Here is a 6020-nt window from a genome sequence, read left to right on the forward strand (position 1 = left end):
GCTGCAGGGTTGGTACCAGTTGGGTGCACAGAGTGGGCCAGGTTGTGCCATCTCCAGGTGTGTTCAGGGACAGGCTGAAGCAGGGAGTGTCCTGCTGTCCCTTGTCACAGCTTTGTGGCAGTGGCTTTGCTGGAGCAAGTGAAGCACAGTTTAGCCACCATCTTCAGTTCCATTTTTGCTATTGCAGGGATAATTCCAGCTTTGTCCTTTGAGCCCACTGCCAGGCAGGGCTGTGTGGCCCAGCTCAGGGAGACACCAGTGCCTTACTCTACAAGCACCAGGTGCTGGTTCAGGCTGTAATTGCCAGGAAAACTCTCATCCCTAATGCATCCACGCCCAGAACAAACGTGCTTTACTGCTAGGAGCTGCCTTGGAGGTGTGTGGGGAGGCTTTTATTGCTGGCTGGGCCTGTCCAGCTCGTTGTGCTGTGCAGGACTGAGTGTTTCAGTGTAATGGGGAGAATCTGGGAGATCCCTGTGCGGTGAGATCAGCATCTGTGCATTGTTCAGCTTTAGTTACTTGTTATGTTGCATTCTGAATCCTTCAGTGACCCCTGACTCCTCCTGGCAGCCCCGTGTGCTCTTCTCCAGCTGCTGTGACTCTTGTGAGGCTGCTGAGTGACTCTGACCTTAACAAACTGGACATTTCAGTCACTCCCCATCACAGACTCCATGCCCTGTTTGTTATTTCCCTTTATGTTAATAGGAATATTTAAAAACTGTCATCTTCCAAGCCCCTTGGCTCTTGTTGGCAGAGCTGTGCTGCCCTGCCTGCTGTTTCTACTTAGCACATTAAGAGGCTGCTACTCTGCAAACCCCACAGCTGTGGAAGCCATTTGGACTGTCATGATGTAAATAAAGTGAAGCTGGCAACAAAATGAGTGAAGAAATGCTTTTCTGGTTATTAAATGCAATTTGGTCACAAGAATGTTTTTGTGAAACTTTTCTTCTAGTTTTCTTCCTCCTTAGCCTGCATTTCAGAACATGTTCTGAGAGCAGTACTTGCCACGTGCTGGAAGGAATTTTGTCTTAACATTTCATTTATGTTGTACTCTATAATGCCTGTGTTTTTTCATAAAGCATCTTTGAGGTGTGTTCAGTGGCTCAGACATTTTTGCTGGTTTAATACTAGATTTAGCTGACTTAAGTTGTCAGTCTTCAGCAGTAGATTATTGCTGCCATGTCAGTCTGTATCATTAGTCCTGTATTTGTCAATTTAAAAATGCTTGGGTTATTGCACTTACAACACTTTTCCCTCTTCACAAACCACTCAGAGTAGGTTTGTAAAAAATCTTTAGTTTTTTCTCCTGTTGTTTATACCTGTAACATGGAAAACCTAGCAAAATCCAATCCAAAGCACGCTTATCACAGACTCAGATCTGCAGTGAGGAACCAACAGATCAGGCACAATTTTCATAAATTCTCTGCTGTTCCCAGTGTGTAAGCTGTGAGTAGAGACTTGCTGTAGTCATTTATAACTCCTCAGAGCTGGTGGCCCTTGGAAGAGGCTTTTCAGTAGTTACAGAGTGTTAAAGTTGGAAAAATCAGTAAAGAAACATACTCAACTTTATGTAAAACACTTTATTGGAGGTTGTGCCAAAACCCTTTGGAAGAAGCAGTATCCAGGTTTTTATAGAGAGGCTTCCAAGCTTGGAGCTTAATTCTCAGTGCAAAGCCAGTCCCCTCTTTGTTCTTGGGAAGGAGGGAAAGTCTTTTGTAAGAGCTGGACTATGTTTTGTTCAGGGGTTTTCAGAGTGTGGAGGTTTTTTTGATTTATTATTTGTACACAAAATAGGCTTTGCAGTAAAGGTGGGGTATAACTGGTTATTCCTTTTTCCTTTAAGGTTTGCTGTAATTGTTTTCCATGTCATTGCTCCCACTCCTGGTGCTGTGAGAGCAGGGCAGGTACTTGTCTAGTCTGTGTTCCTTAGCTCTGGGTCACTGTGCCCTGTGCTGTGCTGCTTTCCCAGCTGCTCTGGGCTGCCTGTGGGGCACCAGAGGGAAACCAGCAATTTTATCTCTTCATTTATCAGTTTATTATCTGCCCTGAGAAGTGCAGGAGGGAGGTGTTGGCTCCTTGCTGGGTGGGCCCAAGGTGTGCTGAGAGCTGAAGGTGCCACTGGATTGTGCTTGGCCTTCCCAAGAGCTGTGCCAGGCTGCTGTGGGGCCGTGGGGGACATCAGCCTCTCCTTCCTGCCAGTCTCTCCACTGACACTCCCAGTGCTGCTGGGACTGAGAGTCCTTACAGTGGTCTCCTGGGGCAGCAACTAATTAGCAGCTGGGTCTAATGAGTGGTGCCACAGGAGCTGGGAGCCAGGGGTGCAGGCTGGCAAGGCACTTCTGCTAATCCATGGAATGGGAATAGCCCCCACCCCTGCTACACTCATGGGGGGAAGCACGGAGCAGCCTGGGCTTCCAGAGCAACACACAACTTGTGACTACATCAACTGGAGCTAAACAACATTCCCAGAAAACACCTGCAAAATAACCTGGAACTCCAGTAATTCCAGAGCTGGCTTTTGCTTTTTGGCAGTCTCTGAAGCATGGTGAGAAGGCAGAGACCAGAGTAGCCAAAACTGGAGCTGGGCTGTTCATTCACAGCAGCCCCCTGGATGAACAGAGGTCCTAAAACTGCAAGACGCTCTATCCATTGTGCATGAATAAATGATGGATGAAATGACTGCTGGATTGTAAATGGAATTTATAATGTTAATGATACAATACAGTCTCTTGCCACAACGGGTCTCCTTTCTTGTCTTTTTAAGCTGCTTGGAAAGGAGCCCAGTGCCTTATTCTTTCGTGCAAATAAATGTAAGCTGAGCAGCCTTGTACATTGAATATCACTGACATGAGACCTCCTGGCCATATGTACCTGTCTGCTGCTCAGCCCTTGGCTAATTTGCCACCAACTGCCAGGAAAAGCATGATAGAAATGAAGGTGGTCTGAGAGCACATTATATCTGGTATTGGGGAAACATAGAAAACCTGATTTTATAGCCTGGTGCAGCTGTGCAACATTGCCACTGATTTCCTATGGCATGAAGCGAGAACTCCCTTTGCTACAGAGAAGCCCCGTCAGTTTCCCCTCTATTTTAACCCCTGGAGTGACACAGAGTGGGGTCAGGATGGAGCTTTTGGAGCTTGGTATTGTTGCTGGCAGTTATGTGGTGGGTTTAGGCTTTCCTCACACGTTTCACCCTGCAGTGAAACTTGTTACAACACCTCGAGAATCAAAATGCCAAAGGAGCCTTCAGGAGGGTCTGAAGCTTTTCTCTGCATCTCAAATCAGGATGTGATTTTTAGCCATTTTCTGTGTGATCGTGGCCAAACTCTCCAGCTCCCAGCCAGAAGGGCTGAGAAGATGTGGATATAAAGCTCTCCAAAACCCAGCTCTGCTCTTATTTCTGAGCAAGAACATTCAGCTCTTCCCTTATACTTTGTTTTATTTACATTTGAGGCTTCTCATGAAAGCAAATTACAGGGCAGAACAGGGCAGTGAGACCACTTTATTCCCATTAAAAAGTGTTGGTTCTCTCGCTCCTCCAGCCTCTGCAGGGCTCCTCACGCATCACCTGCAGATGAGATGTCTGCTGCCTCATCTTTAAAAAAACAAATAACATACCTGGGGACTGCCAGTGGAATTCTTTCCCTGCTCCTGTCTCCAGCTCCCAGGAACTGTAGCTTTAACATTTTACCTGGCAAGTGAGCAAATGTGCATCAAGAAGGTTTTTCTTGCCTTGGGGCTTTTGGTTGTTTAGATTTGTCAGAACTCTGAATAGTTAAAATCAGAGTAGAATTTGAGGTAAACAAGAAAAATCAAAAGCTCTACTTGTGCTGTTTGGAGAGGTCACTTTTTGCAGTCAGAAGTGTAATTTAAAAACTTTTCCAAACTAATCAAATGCCGGTGACAGGATGCACATGGAACCTCTTGAAAGAGCACAAGTGGCTTTTCTCAGAAGGAGAAGTACATTTTGGGTAACCTTTCCACAAGTAAAGTATCAAGCTCATTGCACAGCTTCTCCCATTTGAAAGCAATAACTGATGTACAAACCTTCTGCCTTAAAGATGAACTTTGGGATCTGTGGGTACTTGCAGTGATGGCTTCTCTGTGTTGTTTCAATAATGCTCTGTTCTCTTTGTGCAGACACCCTGCTAACAGATGTCTGCAGTTAATGGGCCTTCAGTGCTGAAGCTTTCAGAAGCCTTAAATTGTTTTCTTGAATACTAAAAGTAAGTTTTGTGAGAGAGATTTTCTTTTCTGCCATGCAGTGGCTTGCATTTTGTGATTCCAAGTTCTACAGCACGTGTGACTCTAAAACCCCAAAGCCAAACAGCCAATACCCAAACAACCAAGAGCAAAGCCCCAAACCTAGAAAGGCCGAGTGTAGTTTTCAGCAGCCTTCATTCCTGGACTGGTCTGAGCTTTGTTGTGCCCTTCTGAGGTTCTTTTCTACAGGAATTTGGTGCTGCTGCTTGGCACGTTCCTGCAATAAAAGTGTGTATTTCCAGGGAATCTGCTGGGCGCAGAGTTTGGCTGGCTTTATGAAGTGGTAAATTTTCTGTTGCTTAATCTAATATTCTAGAGAAAAACAGTAGTGCAGGCAAAGGAGAATGTTGTTTCACCCTCCAGAAGTGCCATTAGAGATCTTGATCTTGTTAGTCTTTGCTATTGCTTGTAAGAACAGTAACATATTTAAGGTCTGCTGCAGTCAGAAAGCACAAAGAAGAGTGAGTGTCTAACAGAGAGCAACCAACTGTGCCGAGGCCAGGGAGGCAATGCTGGGGCCAGCCCGCTGCCTCAAGGATCAAATCAGGGTGAGTTGCACCCTCTTTTACTTTCTGGTGGGTAAACTAAGCCCTGTGCTCTGCCTCTGTGATGTTAAATCCTGCTCACAATGTGTGTTGCTCTTTGAAGTGACAATATCCACCTGCACCTTCACTTGTGGTTTTCCCTCCTTTTCCAAAGCTCAGACTCGCTGTCCCCTCTCCGTGCAGGGGCTGGGTTTTGGTGGCACTGGCTGAGTGCTCAGTATCCAGAGTTAGGGCTGGAGGATGCTGTGGGTTCATGCACTTTTGAAACCCGGGCTGCTCCTGGCATCCCTGAGCAGGATGGGCTGCAGGGACAGGGCCACGGAGAGAAGGTGCTGGAACAGATCAGATGTTGACAGAGAAGCTCTCAGAGAAGAGCTCCACTCAGGCAAGGACACCAGACCTGGAAATGCCAGTGGGGCTGAAGCCTGGATTATGTGGGGCTCCTGGGCTGGCTCTGGGAGCGTCACAGAACTGGGACTGGGACCAAGGCTGCTCACCTGTCAAAGAGACCAGCCTAGAACTGAACAAGCTGGACTTGGGGGTGTCCCCCATCTTCTAAACCTGCACTCAATCATCTCCTGGCTTTTTAAGTATTTGGATATGACAACACCAGGGCTCCTGTGTTTATGACATTCCCATTGATCTGAGTTACTTCTTGTCTCTGGTTTCTCCTGCCTTCATTTATGTGATTTGCTGTAAATGTCTCCTCAGACAGGAGCATGTTTATGAGCCCTAATGAGTTAATATAATCCCTGTGAGCTCTATATTGCTACTTAAAAATACTGGCTGTGGTTGCTTTAAAATACAGCATTTTCTGCAAAGGTGCATCATGGCACCAGCTGGAGGGGGCTGCAGTGGGGTTGGGACAGCTGAAATCCCAGTGGAGAAGCATCCCTGCACTAGCCAGCCTTTTCCTGCTGCAGGCTCATTTGGAAATGGCCTTTTCACACAAGACCAGTGCTTAATATATCACTCAGACTTTGCTCATTGTCTACAGTTAGTAGTCTAACCTAGGCTCAGCAAAGTAATTAGGAGAAATAATTAACAGCTCTCAGTGATGAGGCAACCTCTCTCTCCCTCCCCTCTCCCTCACCATGTGGTGCACCTTGGTAGTGACTCAGAAAACACAAGAGGACATTATGAATCCAAAAATAAGTCTTTACCTGTAATTAACTGTGCACACAAAAAGGAAAACGTGGTGATCAAGCA

Source organism: Vidua chalybeata, chromosome 21 (assembly GCF_026979565.1).
Source record: "Vidua chalybeata isolate OUT-0048 chromosome 21, bVidCha1 merged haplotype, whole genome shotgun sequence".
Classification (NCBI taxonomy): Eukaryota; Metazoa; Chordata; class Aves; order Passeriformes; family Viduidae; genus Vidua; species Vidua chalybeata.